The sequence below is a fragment of the Podarcis liolepis genome (genome assembly GCF_965112155.1).
Source record: "Podarcis liolepis genome assembly, chromosome: 11".
NCBI lineage: Eukaryota > Metazoa > Chordata > Lepidosauria > Squamata > Lacertidae > Podarcis > Podarcis liolepis.
Window position 1 is genome coordinate 32,617,773 of NC_139565.1, and position 20,888 is coordinate 32,638,660.

Consider the following 20,888-nt stretch of genomic DNA (forward strand, 5'->3'; position numbering starts at 1 on the left):
TAAGATTTAATGCATGGAAGTTCCAATAGTGCCAGCGATTTATTTAGGCATGTAATATATCCTGATGGCCAAGCTGCCTTTTTTAAAAATAAAAAATCCTCGTTGATATAGTTAAAAGATGCATCCGTCTTCACGGAAGTCGCCCGAGTAACTTTCATAAGCACTATATTTACTTTGAATAATCCTAAACAAAAAGTTAAGATAACTTCAGAGTTTAGATGACAGATTTCAATTTAGTCTTTCCAGTGGGTGGAATTAGAAAGCCTGAATAAAAGTTGGTATCCTATGCAGTACATAAGAAATACTTAATGGATTTGAGATTTATGATGAAAACCTTCAACAGCTCTAGCTAAAAATGTGACAGTCAAAGAAATATATTGCCTCCTATATTTGGCTTTTTCAATAGCTCTTTTTCTCAATCACATAAATGGAGTGGGAGGGGGAGGGGTGATATCTTTGCTTTAGCCAAAGTGTGAACCTCTCTCTTCCCACCCCACCATGGACAATGGCGTGTTTAATGTACTTTGAAAAAAATTCTGCCCGAGTCCATTTTTATATGAGCTGTAAACTTCATTGTAAAAGATATAATACCTCATACTGTAAAAGAAGTGGAAGTAATGTTGTGAGGCTTGAAGAAGACTTAAGAGAAAGTTTGCATTAATTTACAACTTTTTTCCTCCACTTTAATTAAACGATTACTTTTCAAATTTATATGACATTTTACAATATTGACTCTCAAAGTGACATACATTTTAAAATTATTTTTTTAGAAAACAGAAACTTTTTAGGTTGCCTACAAGCTATCTAATAAAAATCCTGTTTCGTTTATTATTAAGTACACTGATTTCGATAGGAATAATGCATATATGTAAAGATTTTTGTTCAGCAAGCAAGTAGATTGCGTTGTTTCTCTCCTCTTCTCCCACTACCTGGAATTATATTCATAAACATTAAATGGTAATGAAAAACACAAGGAATTAGGCAGATAGTCTGAGAGTTTCCTACTGTACGATGGCAGATAGTCTGAGAGTTTCCTACTGTACGATGCTTGGGCTTCCAGGGAAGTGGGGCATAAATAAACATAGAAAGAGGGAATATAAATTAAAGGACATCGCAGTTCTCTCACTTCTATTTTTACTGCCCCAACCAGATTGCCAAACATGCATATGGAAGAGCCACAGTCACAGAGGCTGGAGTAGTCTGGGGTGAAGCCAACCAAGGTCCTCAGAACTGAGTATCTTTTGCCCCTCTCACTCTTCAGGTACTTATTTGGGAGCTGCCTTGGCCACAAAGATATTGTGGAGTCACATGGGTGCTTGCAACAACTACAAATTATTATCTGAACTTGCCAGCAGGAACCCATGGAGTGGGTTCAAGTGCATACTAGAAATTTAGATTTGCTCAGTTAAAGTGGATTAAACCACTCTATTGGCCTGGCACAACAAAACCACTTTTTAAAATGGAAAACAACAACACCACCCAATCAATAAGCATTTCGTGTTTAAGAAATTAGGAGGCCGACAGATTTAGCCATGGCTAAATGCTGGTGTATTCAGGTCCTGCTTTTGGGCTTCCAACTGGGATCTGATTGGCCATTGTGAGAAAAAGATGCTGGACTAGATGGACCATTGGCCTGATGCAGCAGGGCTCTTGTTACATCCTCATAGTGTGACAACTTCCTTTTTAGTTCACTTTCTATCCTAATGGGGGAAAACCCTTCCCTTTTCTTGCACTGTTTGTGTAGCCTCCACTTCACACAGAAAACCCTTGTATTCTGGGTCTGACACAGCATCCTGCTCTGTTCTGAATTGGATGATTGTTATAATCAGCAGCGGCTAAGCTACTGACTTGTACTTAAATCGTGTTTTCCTGGGGAGAATAAAAGAATGATATCTGGACAATTAGCAAGCAACAAAAACTTTGTCAGCACTGCCTTTGATGAAAAGCAGGTGAAGCAATAGTTGAACAAATTGAATACTCTTGCTATACAGATCAGCAGTTCTGGGTAGAAGTAGCTAATAAACTTAATGGAACACTTAAAATTGCTGAATTGTATCAGAGAACAATTGGCTTGCAGAAGGAAAGGAAAGAAGGCAGTATATTCTCTGACATATTTTTAACTAGTAATGCAGTACTCTCTTCCCTCACTGTTCGCTTATAGACTTTATGAGCTTCATGTGCTGAAAAATAATGGACCCAGATACCCCTTTTTTAAGGACAGGTCCTTATGCCAGACCTCCCTTCACCTCATAATAGATTTCCTATATTTCAAATTTTCCCCAGTGATATAGCTTCCCACAGGGATGGATCTTAAGGACAGACTCAGGGCAAGCTTATGCAACCAAGCCAAATTTGGGTTGAGCAAATGCATGCCATATTTAGTACACGGCGAAGCAAAAAGTCATATATCTTGTTGCAACTCAGTTCACATTTTCTTTGCCACTACTTTTACTCGTGACTTTGTAGCAATGTGAAAATGTGGCAGAATTCAGACAACTTCCAAACTATGTGTCAAAGGGTCTATTACATCCACATTACTGTATTTAGTTTGTGATAGGGTTGGCAAAGAAAGTTTCCATTCAAAGGTAAACCTACAAAAGTTGTGCATTCCATAATAATACACAAACTGAAGCCTCCCTGGGAAGAGTGATTGTTAAACCACTCTGGGAATGGTAGCTCTGTGAGGGGACTAGGGGTCCCCTAATGACTCTTAGGGTCTTTAAAAATGACAGTTCCCAGATTCCTTTAGGGGAAGCCATGGCTGCTTAAAGTGGTATGATATATAGTGGTACCTTGATTCTAGAGTGGCTTAGTTGCCGAACGAATTGGCTACCGAACGCCGCAAACCTGGAAGTAAGTGTTCCGGTTTGCAAACATTTTTCGGAAGCTAAACGTCCGACATTGCTTCCGCTAGAGTTCAGGAAACTCCTGCAGCCAATTGGAAGCTGTGTCTTGGTTTTCAAACTGTTTTGGGAGTCAAACGGACTCCCGGAATGGATTAAGTTTGAGAACCAGGGTACCACTGAAGCTTTAAATATAATGTGAACAGCTGTCCTTTGAAATTTGTACTTCTCTGAATTTTACAATGCAGTTTTCCAGCCAAGGCAGGAATACAAAAAAATCATATATCTGGGGATAAGTTTGCAGAGAAATGCATATATGTGTGAAAATAACATAGGGAAAAGAATCATTTTTTTTCTTTGCAAAAGTGGCAGAGGAAATTCTGGGGAGCCTTAAACTTCTCTTCCCCCATGCTGCTCAGCAAGAAGGAAAAGGGGTACCAAGGGTCAGGGAGAGACTAGTGAGCCAGATGGGATGCCCTGTGACCTGGAGGTTCCCCACCTCTGCTGTAGCTGGGTAAGGCTAAGGAGATACCAGATATACTGCTGTACAAGTGATTGTGGAGAAAGGATGTTTCAATATATTCCAGTTCACTTTGCTCTTGGTTTTATTTCTCTTAAATCCTTCCACACACTCAGCAGCATATGATATTTTGGGTGTTATGGTGTTAACTATGTGAATTCCATGTAAAGCAATTAATTTCACAGTTTCACAGTCATGGTGTATGCCACTTCCTTTCCCAACAGCACCTGCTAATAAAGGGTGACATTGTGGAACATTAAACAAGAGTGCCACTGAATTCAGGCAACTGGGGTTCAAAGTGAGTTAAAGCATTTTGCTTCCTTCTCTCCCTCTTTCACTCATCTTAAAAAAACCAACACTGTTTGATTTTGCTTTAAGTGTAATGACAATCAAACAATTCAATGGCAGAGAAACCTAAGATCCTTTGAGCCTTGCTTATGTAAGATTCATTGAGGTTAGTGGTGAATTTTTCATCAGGACGTGTAGTTCAGACCTTGGCTCAAACAGCAGCATCTTTACAATCCCTTCACCTAAGAGGAATCTGAAAACTATCTATGTGAACAAAGTCAGAAGAGCACAAGGACCCAACTTTATCCAAACTTGGATAAGGTCAGAACTCTTCTGAAAGTCTTCCCAAACAAAAGGATGTTCGCCTATGATATTTAAAACTTGCCTAAGTTCTATGACCTGAAGGGAGTGCTGCATCTACCATGAGATTTGCAAAAGTGGTTGTGATAAAAATCACTTTCTGCACTACATTTTAGCAGCTGGGTATAGGTAACCATGTTCAAAATGCATGCAGATCATAAGAAGAAGTAGTTCTGTCCAAAAAACTGTCCCACTGTCATTGTTTTTACAGTTATGCATTGATAAATGAAAAAAGAAAATACATTTGAAAACTATTTAAGGAGAGATAAAATTCTGGTAAGATTCTCATGGGTGAAAATGCAGGGTTTTTCCTCATGCTTAGTTTTGAAGTGGCTGAGTAAATAGTAGTTTCATCCCAATGGATCACTCTGCTCTGCAAGATCTTATTAGGAGGTCAGAATTGGGCCTTTAGTGTGGTGATACATATCTTCACATTCTATATGAGGCAGGCCCTGTCTCTATTGTATTTTCAGTGTCAGTTGTAGATGTCCCTCTTTCAACATGTCTTCTAATTGGAGATTTTTTTATCTCAGTAAATATCTGTATTAGAGTTGAAATTGTATTTATATATGTAATTGGTTTTTTTTTTTTTAAAAAAAAACAAGTTATGGATGCAATTGTTTCACATACGGTAGGTTTTTATTGGATTGTCAAGTTGCTCCAAGATGCTTCAAAATACTGATCTTTCCTTCTTTCACTCTACGAATCATCTCTCAAGTGGTCTGCACTTTGTATCTCCCCTGAGTGCCCACAATTCAATCAAAGCCCAGGAGAAGACATCATGAGATACCAGCCCGTTCAAGGGATTTTATCAGAGCAGATCAGAAGTGCAGGTAGGCAGAGATGCTGAGGTATGCCGAAAAAATGTCTAGCTGCCTAGCAACAATAAAGTAAGCTCAGAACCTGTACTGTCTGAAATTCTAAAGGCATTCTCAAGTGCCATGAGAATAAAACAGGAAAATGTGGAAGCTGCTATTACAGAGGAAGAAAACTTTTGAGGGCAGACTTTGTTTGACACAGCACTAGTTAGAAGGGCTGTGTGTGGAATTCCTGATATAATAATAATAATTTATTATTTATACCCCGCCCATCTGGCTGAGTTTCCCCAGCCACTCTGGTTTGTGGCCCTGATTTGTAAATCTAGATTGGACCTGATTCGGGCCAGACCCAATCTGAACATCATCCAAGCAAACCCATGTCTGAATCCAAACTGTGATCCATACAATAGAAACCTCTGGAAGTCTCACTGCCTTGTAGTGCTAAACCAAAATCATCTGTAAATTTATTGCTTCCCCCCACATGGGGCAATAAACCTTTGAGACATGGGAGCCCCCCTCCCCCCTGCCAAATTTTAGATAGGTACTTCTAGGGGTTTTCATGATAAAGACCTTTAAAATTTGCTTTTTCAAAACAAACAACAAAACAAAACCACCTTGAGACTGTGAGTTGTCAGTTGTGTCAATTGTCATTATCCTGTATTTGCCCTTTTATCAAGTTTTTGAAAACATTTGAGGTTGTATTTTTTAAATTAGGCAGAATCCGGCAGGCAGCAACATGAAGATAAGCGCAGGGGAATAATGCAGGTAAGGAGTCTTTTGAGGGGCAGATTGTCAGCAATGAGAGAAATTTAAATATTCATTGGAGTCACAGATGAGACCCTGTCATACAGAGGGTAGGTTGCTAATAATAATATTCACTATGGTTAGTAATTGATGAGGATGATAGTAATAAAATGAAAAAGCTGGGCAATATGCCCACAAAGTTTTTGTCTGGCTAGCTTAATAATAATAATAATAATAATAATAATAATAATAATAATAATAATAATATAACCCACACATAATAATAAAATAAAATTGTGTAAGGTATGCCATGCAAAAACTGGCTGCTTCGTATTGTCTGTGGTTACCTGTTGGAAATAATAATGTTAATAGTAAAATTAATAATCATTACCAATGAGAAGTGAATAAGATTGTGTACCACACAACGAGCTATTGTATTGCTGGCCGGCTGGTGGCTGCTTAGAAATTGAAGATCATCATCTGAAGAACAACACCACAGACCTGTGGCTGCTGCTATAATAGTTCAGTACTTGACTGTGTAAATGTACTCACAAGAGAAACTCACAACACAAGGCACTAATAAAAACAGGAGGAGAAAATTGAACACAGTGGCAAATCAACCTTACATTAAAACTGGAGCTAAAATGGAGGGGGGATATTAAGAGACAGACAAGAAATAAAGTTGAGACTCATTTGGGAAAGAATAGAAAACAAATGCAAGCTGAATAAATGCTACTTACACCAACAACCACTTTCTGAGAGACAGAACTTGCAAAAGAGTACTGCAAATTATATATATATATATATATATATATATATATATATATATATATATATACACACACACACACACATACACACACACACACACACACACACACACACACACCACTGCCTCCCCACCCCACCATGTAACAGGATTGGAGAGTGTTGGGTAGTGTGAGAGCATTTTAGGCTAGCCTCCTTAAACAAACTAATAGTTTTTAACTTTAAGGCTTAAGGAACGGTTTTGATAACCATATGGACACATGACATCCTACTTTTAATGTTCATTATGCATGATTAAATGTGACAACAGAGGGCGCTGCAAAGCAACCAGCAGACCTTGTTTTGGTGAAGGTAAGTAACACTTTATTTTACAAGTATGGCCTGTGACGTTTCGGAACAATCTATCTAATATTCTAATAACATTAAACAGGTCAGTGTAGATCCAGCTAAAGTCCAGCTGCTCCACCCCAAATTATTGTGAGATCATTCTAACCCTTCTCCAGCTCCCTTCCTCCTGCTTTCCTTGCCATGGAGTTTTCCTTTATGGTGTTGGAATTAGCAATGGCAACAATTTGGAGAATGTCTGCCTGTCTTTCTGTAAGACTGTTGTGAATTACAAATTGATATGAATTGTTTTGGGAGAGCTCAACCTGTTCTGTGGTGATTCATAGCTGCTTTAGTCCAATCCAGACAGGGCATAGATCAGCCCAATTTGGTTAGAGATTTTGACAAATCTGGAACACAACCTTATTAATTGGGGGTATATTTAAATTAAGAATGCATGTCTTAAATCGCTGCTTTTTCACAGAAGTACTCTGGAAAATAGAAAAGAAAAAAGAAGATGGGATTGATGTTTCTTGCTGTAAAAACATTAAAGTGAAGTATGACTGTATTTTTACATCATTGATGTAAAAGCATATATTCATGTATCCATGCTTCATATAAAAGCACCAGCACTGAGTCTAGGAAGCATAATAGGAAGTATACTTTAGGACATTTTCCTTACAAATATTGCACAAGCAGATTTTGGATATCCAATACTTTTTTTTGCATTAGGTCAAACCCAGGATGATTTCTGTCAATCTAGCCTTAAAGTTTCTCCACAGAGAGACTTTGAATTGGCTCTTACTGAGAACCTCTTTGAAACACAAAACTGAAAATTACTATAAAGGTATGAATTCAATTTAATTGGGGGGAAAATAATTAGGTTTGAAGCTGGAAAAAAGGGAAATGACAAAAGTGCACCTAATGTCAGATTGCAACTTGCCACTCAGAATTCACCATAAAGGATTCTAAATTACAGCACTTAACGAGCCTCCAGATGGAAGAAGCTTGCTTTTAAAAAAATCTCTTGCAATGATCAGAAGAGAGACTTCCCTCCTGCCAGACACCTATGCCTGTGTTCTCACCATATTTTGCAAAGGGCACCATGTCTATGTTCTCAGTGTTTTTTAGATTATGAATGTGGAATTACACAAATTAATTCCAGTGAAGTTATAATGCTGGGAGTGACTCATTTTATATTTGGAGCTAGGCTTACTTTCAGTAAAGTAATGGATGTGGTATGTGAACATCTTTGATCACACATCTGCAATAACAAATGATTCATTAATGTATTCCTTACACTTACTCTCAGGTGTTAACAACATTTATCTTTCGCTATGAGAGTTATAAATCCTGACAATCAGGGTAAAATTAGTCATAAATGCAATTTTTTTCTCTAGAATTGTGCAAAATTAACTCTTGATTGTGCATTGTTAAACATTATCAAAAGAGCTGTTCATAAAAAGTTTTCCTTTTATTTTTCAGTGATTATCGATGCAACTTGTGTTGCAGCTGCAGGAGTTGAAACATTTTAAATCTAATTTACTGCAAAGACAGCATTGATGCATTGAGATAAATAAGAAGATTTATTTTCAACATTTATTAGCTTCTACCATTGAGGGAGCCATTGCCCAAATCAGAATTTTAGCTGCAGACTAATAAGCAGAGCATTTAAGAACAGCACTTTTTTGTTTGCAGATCAAGACCGGAGGACAATACAGGAAGAGGTACATTTCACACTGTTGACAAATCCCACTAGTCAAGATCTAGAAAGGGCAGGTGTCAGTCAAAGAGGAGACTACTTGTCAGCCATCACTCAAGAGATAGCTGCTGTCTAACCTTTTGAAATATGTTTATATTGTGGTGCTTATTTTAAAGAATAAACAGGCTTCAAATATGGACCAATTGGTGGGTAGCAAAGCCAGAGAAAATGTCTAGAACAAATCCTGCTTTCAACCTGGCTATGATAACACAAAAATAGTGGCTTGATTTCCCCCGCCCCCATCATCATAATACTGTAGAAAAACAGATAATCCTTCTGAAATCCTGCTGTGGCTTTGGTTTCATGTCCTCTGTCAGACTTAAATGTTGACTTGGAAAAACATCATTGTTGGCTTATTGTCACCAGGTCTGCTTCTGTGAAATGCAGGCTGCGATGCTAAACACACTTACTAGAGATTAAGCCTCAATGAAATAAGGGCTTGCTTCTCCGTAAACAAGCTTAGGATCACACTTTAAGTAGTCTGCGGATATTGAACCTGGGTTGGACAGCTGGAGTTTACATAACATTTTTTGTGTGTGCTTATAGTATTATAACGAGAAAGGAGAGGGGGAGAGGGAGAGGTGTTAGGGATGTTGGAGCAGTAAAGGTAAGGTAATGGTAAAGGACCCCTGGACAATTAAGACCGGTCAAAGGCGACTATGGGGTTGCAGCGCTAATCTAGCTTTCAGGCCAAGGGAGCCGGCGTTTGTTCACTTTCTGGGTCATGTGGCCAGCAGGACTAAACCACTTCTAGTGCAATGGGACACCGTAATGAATGCCAAAGTGCACAGAAACTCTGTTTACCTTCTTGCCACAGCAATACCTATTTATCTACTTGCACTGGTGTGCTTTCCAACTGCTAGGTTGACAGGAACTGGGACAGAGCAACAGGAGCTCACCTTGTCATGGGGATTTGAACCACCAACTTTCTGATGGGCAAGCCCAAGAGGTTCAGTGGTTTAGACCGCAGCGCCACTTGAGTCCAGGCACACCAGTACAGACACACCAGCAGGAGTGCTGGATTGGTTCCGCAGGTGCTTTTGCACCACACCCACCATCCCACTTCTTTATCCTTCATGCTCTTCTTCCTGGTAAGCAGCAGCAGCTCAGCTATTAGGACGACAGGTGAGCCCTGCTACCCAACCATGCTACCCACTACTGCCCATAGCCCCTGTCAGAAGTGGTACAGCCCTTAGAGAACCATGCTATGTGCTTTGGGGGGTGCATTTCAAATTAGTTTAATAATAATAATAATAATAATAATAATAATAATAATAATAATAAATTTATGGAATTTATATACCACCCTATACCCACAGGTCTCAGGGCGGTTCATAGAAAAATAATACAAGAAGTAAAACAGTGATCCGTTTCTGGAAATACAATGACTCTGCATCTGCAACTGGCAATATAATTGAACACACTCTTCTGTGAATTAATGATTTAAAGGTAAAAGAACAAATTGGCTGGCTTGAGCTTGAGTCTGAAAGTGCTAAGTAACAGTGATCACACTTTCTTTGCACTTCTCAGTTCTGTGAATATGGGGTGTTAGCAGCAGTTAGATCAGCTGAAGACAAACACAGCAAGCCCAAATTAAGCCAAATAAATGTAGACTTTAAAGGCACCGTGCATTGAAAAGATCTATACCCTGCCTTTCAAGTGAATGATCCACAAGGCAGCTTACAATAAACATTAAGGACTTGAAGAGTGCATTAAACTCCAGTATCTATTATATCTTGGAGATGGTGGTTATCTATTCTTAGAAGCAAAGCTGTGGAAAAGATCCCAGAGATGGTTTACTTATTTAGTTGAATTGATATTCTGCCCTTCCACCAAGTGGCGCACAAGATGGCTGACATGAATAAAAGTAAAAAACTATATAACAATCAAATCAACCATAAAATAGCACATTAACATCTGAAACCAATAAAAAGAGTGTCCTGTTTAATAAATTACGACACTTGCAGTGACCATACCAGGGCTAATGCCTATCAGAATAAAAAATATTGCTAAGTCAGTGGAAGGTCGCCAGAGAGGGGACTGGCCTGGCTTGATTCCAAAGCATGAGAACAGCCTCTGAGAAGAATCTCTTGAGTTACAAACATGTTTTAGATGCTGGTGGGACAGAGAGGCAGGTCTGAAGATCTCAAAACCTGGGCAGGCTCAAATGGAATAATGTGGTCTTTTAGATGACCTGGTCCCAAGACCTCTTTATGTCATAGACAGCACTTTGAATTGTTCCCAGAAACAGGCTGATAGCTAGTAAATCTATTGGGACATTGGCACAACATACTTTGTAGAACCAGCCTTGGTCAGTTAGAGTCCCGAGACTGACCAATTAGGCATTCCTTGGAGTCGGTTGGGTCTGGGCAGTATGTTTTCTTGGGCACCTTCATGACTTAGGAGACAGAGCCCATTCAGCATCTGACTTGTCAACAGGTGCTACCTCTGAGGGTGAAGGCTTACTAATAGGAAGAGGCACCGGAGGCAGGGGTGTGATCCTTTCCTGAAAACCTGCTTAGTCCCTCTCTGGGATCCAGCTCCTTACTCTCCAGCCTGCTGTCTTCTCCATATGGCTCCAGTTTTCCCTTTCTGAGCCTGCTGTGGCACTCCAAATCTTGTTGGACTCTATATCCCATCTTTCATGCCATTTGGCCATGCTGGCTGAGGCTGATGTGAGTTTGAGTCCACAACCTGTGGCGTGCTACAGGTTTCCCATCCCTAATCTAGGCAGACCATTGACATGAGAGAACTTCGTGAGTAAGACAGGTCTTTAAATTCTTTGTCAGCTTCATTTTTCTGATAAGCTGTAAGGAAGTGTTCCACGGGCATTAAAGAGTAAAATCTCTTAGCAGAAACTAGCAATTGCTATGTTAAATATCCAGTTTCTACACTTGACAAATCTGCATTCAGAACCCTTCTTAAATAACCTGTCACACATGGATTTACTGAATTGTGTTTGGTCTCTGGATAGGCAGTGATTTGGAATACCCCCCCCCCCCAGTGATAAGGTCATTAAAGCCTAATTAATAGCAAATGTACAGATGTAATTGAAGCTTTGTTAAATAATGAAATGGGAAAATGGGGTGCTGCAAAAAACTTCTGCCTTCACACTCTCACCCTTCTGCATACACTTTTAATGCCCTGATCAATCAGTCAGTGTTTGGTATTAAATTGTTGCCTTAATTGTTACACTGTAGTGTACTTCTGTGGTTTTAATAACCTCAGAAAATCCATTAACTTGTTACCACTTTTCTGAGAAATGCATGTAGCTTTAATTAAACAAATATTTCATTTTCCAGAACCTTATCCAGTGAGCACACAGTTCATAATGATGATTAGCTTTAATTAGTTTAAGAATGATTTCTGCATTGAGAACTACCAACCTTTGGAGATTTCCCATTGCTCATTTATTTTTGCATCCTTTTTATTGCACAAAAGGAAAATCTAAAAGGCAAGAAAACATTGTCCCCCCCCCCCTTTTCCAGTTTGTGTATACTTCCCTCCATATACTCCAATACAATCAGTTTTGTTTAAAGCCAATTCAGTTCAGGATGCCTCAACAGGCAAACAAAGATTGAGTTTGTCTCTCCCATAGTGACAATCATAAATCTCTGAAGTGACAGAAAAGGTTTGGTGTGTTGCTTAAATATTTATGGCGGGGATTAGGTTAACGTTCCAGCGTGTTTTTTCTTCCTCTTCTTCTTTGTATTGCCTTGAGTGTTTTTATTGATCTTTTCCCAGGCCTAACTGTTGTTTTGGGACTGGGTAGTCAAAAGTGAGTGTTTTGAATTGTAGTTAGATGCCAAAATTCCAAAAGATACTCAAGAGGCAGGAAGCTGGAAGGAACAATCCTAAAATAGCTTTATAGAATGACTATGATGAACTAATAATAAAGGTGAAGCAAATTGTCCGATACATCTTCTAATTCTTCACAGAATGTATGTGAATTGTTATCAAAAGAAACAAACAGCAGTCTATATTCCGATTATCACTGTTTACTAGGGGAAGTCTCTCTTTCTCAGTAACTAGTAAATCACTTATTTTTCCTTTTGAAGAGATTTGGGGGACATCTTTTAAAAATTATGTCAGGGTGTACACACATACGGTGTGGTTATAATTCTTTAAGGAGGTAGGGAACTAGTTCACTGAAGACAGCCCTCTCTTTAAAGACACCCTCTGTTGAAGGGCTTTCCAGTCTAAATCTGGTTAAAGATAAAGAACCACCAGAAAGGAAAACAGGAATCCTTGAAGTTGCCCATCAACAGTTAAGACCAATAAGAGAGCAGATTGACAGCTAGCCACTCAGGTACCCGGGGTGGCACGTGCGCCCTGCACCTGGGGGCGGGGTGAGCTGCCCATGGGGCGAGCCGAGCTGGGGCAGGGCATGCTGCATAGAGCCTTCAAGGTGTGTGCCCACAACCTCCCTCTCAGCCACCCTACAGCTGTGGGGGAGGCAGCAGGCAGATGCCAGACCCGTGCTGCTCAAGAGACAGAGAGAGGGGGGGTGGGAGGGGAGATTGAAGTACCTTGATGACCTTCCTTCACTACACTCCTCATGCTGGTAGACCCCTTGCGTAGAATGGATGGCATCACTTCAAAGTGCAGGTGGGATATATCATTTTTCATTGTGTCTCTGTTAATGTTTTTAAAATTCCTAAAGATAAAATCCAGTGCAACAAGGAAAGAGGTGGGGGAGGGGGTGGACAACTTATCTCCTTGAAGTGCTTAAAAATAAATACCGTATTTTTTGCACCATAACACTCACTTTTTTCCTCCTAGAAAGTAAGGGGAAATGTCTGTGCGTGTTATGGAGGGAATACCTACGGGTGGCATGCCTACAGATTTTCCTCCTCTAAAAACTATGTGCGTGTTATGGTCGGGTGCATGTTATAGAGCGAAAAATACGGTAAATCCCAGTAGCATCTTATGCCTTTTTGTAAACTTGGTTTGACTGCAAAATTCAGAGAAGGGCGAATTTTGAAGCATAGCTTTTTGTCAGTTCACCTGCTGTTTTGAAATGAGTAAATTGCATTTAAATGTGAACTGTAAGTGAGTATAGAATTGCAGCCCTGATCCAAAGTAGGCGGGCATAGGATTGAAGCCATATTCTGAGGTAAAGTATTTTATGTCTAAATGTGGGGCTGCCAAATGTAGTAGTAATAATAGTTTGCTTATTATAAAGCAATAAGCCTTCACAAGTGCTGCCAGATGCCTAATACTGAACATAATCTGTAGCTACTTTCCAATAAGAAACTCTATTATTGGGAACCAGGCTGTGCCTGAGACAACCTGCCTCTTATCAGCTTCAGACCAAATTCAGATTTGCTGCATTATTAATAGCATTACTTACAAGCAAGTGAACAAACCAAAAAGATGTAGAATGAAATGTATGCTCCCACTTTTTAAATATAGTATTATGCATGCACATTGACAATGACTTTATTTTTTATTTTTTTAAAAAAGTCACGGTTTGTTCTATAAAATTCAAATTCAACAGGTGCATGTGGGTTTGATAGAGTGTAGTTATTATAAGATACATTTTTAAAAAAGAAGAAGAAGATCAGCAGTTTTACCTGTGCCAGTGCAGCTGTCAAGAGAAGCTGCACAATCAGGATGATTGATTAGCGGCAGGCCATAGTAGTGTATCTATTGAATTCCCTTCTCTCAGTCTCAATTGATGTGAGCAAGGGAGTCACTTTGATTTGGAGAATAATCCAGATTTAATTGAGAATGGTAAGCTTCTTGCACAGTTCATTTTTTTATCCTCACTAACCTCCATGCACTCTCTTCCCATTGCCTGTTCCCATTTCTCTCTCGCAACACTGTGCTCTACAGAACTCTTTGATGTCTCTATCAGAATTGTCTGCCCGGCAGTGGTTGTTAAGGAGAATATGTCAGCTTCAGCTGATAGGTCATGATGCATGTTCTACTTCCAAAGCCAGCATCTGAACTCAGACAAATCATTGGAAGCAAATAGTGGCACCGTGGTGGGGTGAGAGAATTTTTAATAAAGCATCAGTTTTGAAAGCAAATCAAATTTTCCTGTTTTACCAAGACTACAATCCTATTACTTGGGTGTAAGCCCCACTGAAGTTCAATGGGACTTTCTTCTAAATAGATGTGCATATGATGAGGCCAGTAGTTTTCGACCCATGCATTGTGGCACCCTGGGGTACCTTGAATGATGGCCAGGGATGCCATAACACTGGCCTCTGTCCCTCTTTCCTTTCTCCCTCCTCTGATGCCCTCTCACATCTCTGCCTCCCAAAGGCTTACACAGCTGTTTGTTGCAGCAGCAGCCCTGGTTACAAGCTCCCCAGGTGAACTATGCCTTTGGAGCTGACCAGGGGATGCTTCCCAGGCCCCTGTGGGGCAGTGTGAGGAGGCACCTCTCTTTGGGGTGGGGTGGAGAAGCTCAGAGACCAGGGGCAGCAGTAGTAGCTGCCCAGAGGACTCCCAAGGAGAGGGGAGAGGAGACGAGCTGAGGGAACTCCACAAGGGAAGGTGTCCAAAAAAGGGTGAGAAGCTGCCAGCTCTGCAGGCAAGGGGTGACATAACTGGGCTCCTGATCCCCCTTGGGGGGGGGTACAGAAAGAATGCCATGGCTCAAAAAGGTTGAAAATCTCTGGACTAGGCTGCTAATTGCATTTCTTTCTGGGTTTGTTTTTTTTAATGAAGCACTGATGAAAATTTAACATAATAATGATGGTCAGCGGATTGTACCTGCACTGAGACTTTTTGGTAGCAAAGTGACCTCTCAAATGTTGTATGGTGCTGAAATTTGGGGCCCTGATCTGAACACCATGAAAGTGTCAGAAACAAAGCAGAATAAATTTCTGAGGAGATCATTCTCTTTGTCTACTGGAATATCAGCGTCTCTTTATCCAGGTGGCCACTGCCAAAGGCAAAAGTGGACTGCTCCCAGTTAAAGTACCTTAACAGACTCATATCTCTACCCTCTGGAACATTTTCCGGCTATGTGTTATATGGAACTGGGGGGTACTAAACTGTGGATATCAAACTGTCAAAGTATTCTAGATTATTATTGTTTCCAGCAGCTGAATTCTGTTATGAACTTGGATAAGTGGCAGCTAAGGGATTGGCTCTTCTGGATGGAATTCCAAAGGGATCTGCAACTAATAAGAAATTTCTCCTTGGTACCCTCTTTGGAAATCAGAACATTTTAGAACTAGTTATTTGATGAAACTTTTCCCACTTTCTCTAATGATGATGCCCTCTGCAGTTGTTGATTGTCGTTACAATATGATACTGTACGAAGACAGATTGTATATGTGGGCAACCTCAGGAAGTTTGTGTTCTATAATGTAGTTGTTTGTTCTGTATTTTAAAATATTTCTGATTTTATGGACTTGTCATGGCTTCTGGCTAGCACAAGAAACCAATGCCAATAAAATGCAGTACTCACTTTATTTGCCCATGGCAACCTTATCGTAGCTAAGGATTGAAGGTTCTGCAGTGCCTGGCTCAGGATTACTGGTTTAATATATCTGAAGCACCACAAATACCCCCCAAATGCTATATAAATGCAAAGTTATGCTATCATTAGCATTGCTTACAGATGAAAATGTGGCTCATGGAACAAGAAGCATACCATGGACTGATTGGATGAGGAAGAGCGGTGGGAACTGCTCACCCAAGAGCGACAGCATAGACCCTGGATCTTGGTGGGAGGACACTGAAGAGCTGTCCATGGGAGCTGGGAGGTGCTAGAAGCAGGGAGTTTGAGCAATCAAGAGGAGTCAGGAGAGGAAGGGTGTTCCAGGACAGGGTTATAGGCTGAGAGTCACAGTCTGAGCAGACTCAGAGAGAGAGGAGTCAGAGCACAGCAGCAGGACAGCCCCAGTCCTGCTGGCTCGCCTCCCCCTCTGACAGCCAGATTGAGGAGAGTCCTCCACATTGCTGAGCAATGGGTCAGACAGGCCCAGAGGAGGAGCTTGCCTCCTCAACACAGCCTTTGTCTGCTTGGGATCCAGAGTGAAAGGCGAGAGGCTAGAGTGGTCAGTTTCTTTTTTTCTTTTCTTTTTTCTTTAAAAAAAAATTGTTGACAATTTTCACCTAACAAATTATCCGAAGAAATCATCTTCATTATCCCCCCATTTTTCCCCTCCCACCTCCCCAACAGACCCTCCCTCCCTCACCCCTACGACTTCCCTCCGCTCCCCTCTCTGATTTCTCAACCAATGTTAACTTATGCATATTATAAAATTGTATACATCCTTATATTATCTACCTACTATGTTGACCCTCAATAAATTTGTGTATGTTTATTCAAAACCTGGCAAGGAGTCCAGTAGAGTGGTCAGTTTCAGCAACTTCTTAGCTGGATTAAGCAAACCAGAGGACTCTGCTGTGTTGTTATTTTCTGTTAATAAAGAGCTAATTGCATTCTGTGCCTGCTGTGTGTGTGCCTGCCCTGTGGTTGACCTGGCTTGTTGTCAGCTCCTTGACAAAGCATAACTTTCAGTTCCAAAAGTGTGTCTCACTTTTAGAGGTCAGCCTTCTGTCTGATCAGCTGTTGGGGAATGGTTCTTTATTTGATGGGTATGCTGGGCCAAATTCAAAATAAAGAACACTACGAAGGGAGAGCAGGAGGGCAACTTACCAGCATTCCAGTATCATATCATATATCATATCATATTTATTATACTACTTTGCCAAGCTCCAAATAAGAATAGGAAATATCAGAGTCCAAAGGAAGACATGGCACAATTCTGAGAAAAGGAGTAAAAGGGAAAGTAACTATGCAGCTGCTCTTGCAAGTTTATAATAATGAAATCTTAAGTGACATACATTTGGCAACCCATTTAAAACAAATCTAATATAGGTTGGTCTAAGAACTATACAGCTATTGGGCCAGTTAATTAGCTGCAGGCCATTTCATCTACAGGGCAATGGTCTGAATCTAGTGCAAACAAGCAGTAAATGAAAATTGTCACCACTTGATAGCTTTTAAGTGAACTCTAGTGAATGAACTTGCCAAATTAGTCCAGTTGCTAGTGGCTCGTATAACAGAAAGGAAAGGAAAGGAAAATCCCATGACAGTTGACACTAATTGGAATTCATACAGGTGGTCGTGGTAGACAGGTCAACGAGTGAATGCATTTGGAGGTTAATTCTGATCCTTAGTTTGAGCTTTCTACACATTGCCCCCCATGCCACCCCTAAAGCAGACTTGAGAGGCAAAGAGGGAGCAGAAAGGTGATGTTTATAAAATATATTAAAAAGAAATGCAACCTATTTAGCCAGATTCAGAAACTATGGGCAGGTGAGGTTTTGCAGGTTCACGGCCACAGTCTGTGACGCCCCAGAGCCAAGAATTAGGAGCAAATGGTTCCCTCCTTGATAAGAGAGCACTGAGTATGTGAAGCCAATGCATGTACCAGCCTGGCCTCACTGCCAGTGTTTACCCAGATGTGCAGGTCAAGCCAGAAGAGCACCTCCCAAGCACCCACCAAGCCAAGGCAAATAAAGAAGCTTAAGACGGGCTCTTTTGTCACAGAATTGCAGAGTTGGAAGGGATCATCTAGTCCAACCCCCTTCAATGTAGGAATCTTTTGCCCAAAGTGGGGCTTGAACCCACAACCCTCAGATTAAGAGTCTCATGCTCTACCGACTGAGCTCTACCCAACGATCTGCACTGGGTGCCAATCTGTTACAGGGTCAAATTTAAGGTTTTACTATTGTTGTTGCTGTGATGTTTGACAGTTTTGATTTATGGAGAATAATGAATGAATGTTTACATTGTACAGATGTGATAATGAATAATAAAGCAGGAAAAAAGTAAGAAAGTAAAAAAAGTTCAAGGTTTTAATATTAGTATAAGAAGTCCACAACACCTTTGGAGCAGCTTGTTTGAAATATCACCTTGCCCCACAAGTGCTTTGATCTGTGTGAAACTTGCACATCTAGAAGTGCCATATTATGTCCGTTCTGTATCCGTTAGGAGTCCATCTCTCAGTGTGAAAGCACCTAAGCCTTGGAACTCCTTCCCTACTGTTAGGCAGCTATCCTAGCTATCATTTTGGATACTTGCTCTATTTTAGAAAGTCTAGAATCATAGAATCATAGAGTTGGAAGAGACCACAAGGGCCATCGAGTCCAACCCCCTGCCAAGCAGGAAACACCATCAGAGCACTCCTGACATATGGTTGTCAAGCCTCTGCTTAAAGACCTCCAAAGAAGGAGACTCCACCACACTCCTTGGCAGCAAATTCCACTGTCGAACAGCTCTTACTGTCAGGAAGTTCTTCCTAATGTTCTACCCAGACACATAATTTAGTTATGCATCACTGCTTTTAGTATTTGCTAACTTTATCTGTATATTATTGATAATTATTTTATATTGTTTTATGGGTACTGCTTAGCAATTGTTTGATTAAGTGGTATATAAAAATATAAAATAAAATAAAATTAAAATTAAATAAAATATCTCTAGATTGTTTATAGACAACTTAAAAAATATAAATCCTTGGAGGACCTCACTTTTTACATCCCTTTATTATGAGAGCAATTCAGTTGACCCCAGTTCTGGGAAAGATTTCCCAGAAGTCAACATGTAAACACAAGGGAACTCTTGGGTGCTCCTCTTGCATTTGGTCCTTGACCTAATTTTCCACTAAAACACATGCAATACAGTGTGAATTGTGCAAGGCATGGACCCAGGCTGTGAGTAAATACATCTAATGAATAGTTCAAAAATGGTAGGTGCTATGTTTGACATTTCCCCTCACTTTGGGAAGATATAGGTTCATGATTAATCCAGATTCATTCAGAATCTGAAGGTGGGGTTCATCTAATGAACTCCATCAGTGGGAGCCCTGCAGCATTTTATTGGTTGATTTTGCTCTAAAACTCTATATCCAGCCTAGAGTTTGGGAAGGCCTGGAAAACCCCCAGAAAAAACCAGGTTTTTTTCTGTCCCCCCCCCCAAAAAAGTAAAAAAAAGTGTGTGGAATATTCAAACTATATTAAACTGTCCCTCCCCCAGTTTTTTTTTTGGGGGGGGGGAATGGCTTTGGAAAGATAGCCCTGTCTCTCCCCCCCCCCATTTTCCCAGTTTTTCCCAGGCCATCCCATCTCTAACAGCCACCCACAACCTGAACAGTCAGTGCATGAGGCCGCTTGCTGCTGTGTTTTCAATGCAGGTAGAGTAAGTTCTCTTAGGAGTGATGGTCTATTCTGTCATCCTGTCATTCCCATAGAAAATTAAGCAAAACACACACACACACACACAAACAACGAAGCCTTTATCCAGAGTAGGCTGGCAGCTAGAGCTTAAGATCTCCTGGAATCCTTAAGAGCCTGGAATAAGCCATGGGAATATCAAGTGATACAAACCTTTCCCCCAAATATTGCATTTCCTACCTGAGTGCATTTTAGTGTGCAGCCTGTAATCTCTCCATGAATCACACACCCCTCAGATATTCTGAACAACACACTTAACACATTAACGGTCGGATTTTCAGAAACTGCTAATTAACAAGGCAGGATATACTGGGCAAGCATCGTTAGCTGGTAAAGCTTGAATAAAGAAACCAAAATGAAAGGCATTCCATTTCTTTTCAAATTTATCTGAATATAGGCTGGCGTAGCAAGGATTTTGTCCATTAGAGCTCTCTTTCTGCTTTGATTTGTGTATGTTTGGTGTGTGCAGACATTTATCTATTTATATTGCCATCACAATCTAACCTACAATTTTAATAAGCCATTATGTGTATTTACATGTTGAAATGTTATTTGTAATGTTACAGCACAGCCAGCTAATGACAGGTGAGGAACATGCCTGCATTTTTAGTATTATCCTAGTATCTGCATACATCATCATCTAATATTGGACATTCCAGCGGCACATTTGTCCTCTTGTTGTTGCTTTCTGACCTGTCTTTCGCAGCATATATGAGCTATCTTGCTTCCTTTGCAAGGATTAAAACAAAACTTTCTGGAGTCAGGTCTGACATAAATATAGCTGAAATATATGCAGGAAGCTGTATATGTCTGTACATTAAGTAGACATCAGGTGCACTGAGCCCAGAGCTCTGATAAGGATTCAACCCCCCCCCCCCACACTTCCTGGTCAGATCGATCATTTGATGAATGAAGAGAGGGAAGCATGAATGTTAGTTGCCCAAAAAGAAGAAGTCCCAGGAAAGGAAGAATGGATACAAATACATATGGAATATGCAGAAATGGCGAAACTTACCGGAAGAATAAGAAATCAAGATAGCAAACATTTTATACAAGAATGGAAATGGTTTATTGAATATTTACAGATAAATTGTTAGACAGATACACTGGCAGGATTATTGTAATAACCTGCAGTTGCATAAAAGTATACATATAAAGAGGATAAATAAATGAGTAAATTAAGTTAATTTGGATTAAAAATAAATTTAAGGAACTGCAGGAAGAGGGGGAAGGAAGTCAAGTTTTTAAATGTC

At 40.2% G+C, this 20,888-nt stretch overlaps 1 long non-coding RNA gene across 1 annotated transcript; it reads left to right on the forward strand.

Moving 5' to 3' along the window:
- Nucleotides 1-1,159: 1,159 nt before the first annotated feature.
- Nucleotides 1,160-8,564, forward strand: LOC310688561. Its single transcript, XR_014517038.1, has 3 exons — nt 1,160-1,261; nt 4,647-5,683; nt 8,151-8,564. It is a non-coding gene; the product is annotated as an uncharacterized lncRNA (long non-coding RNA).
- The last annotated feature ends 12,324 nt before the right edge of the window (nt 8,565-20,888 follow it).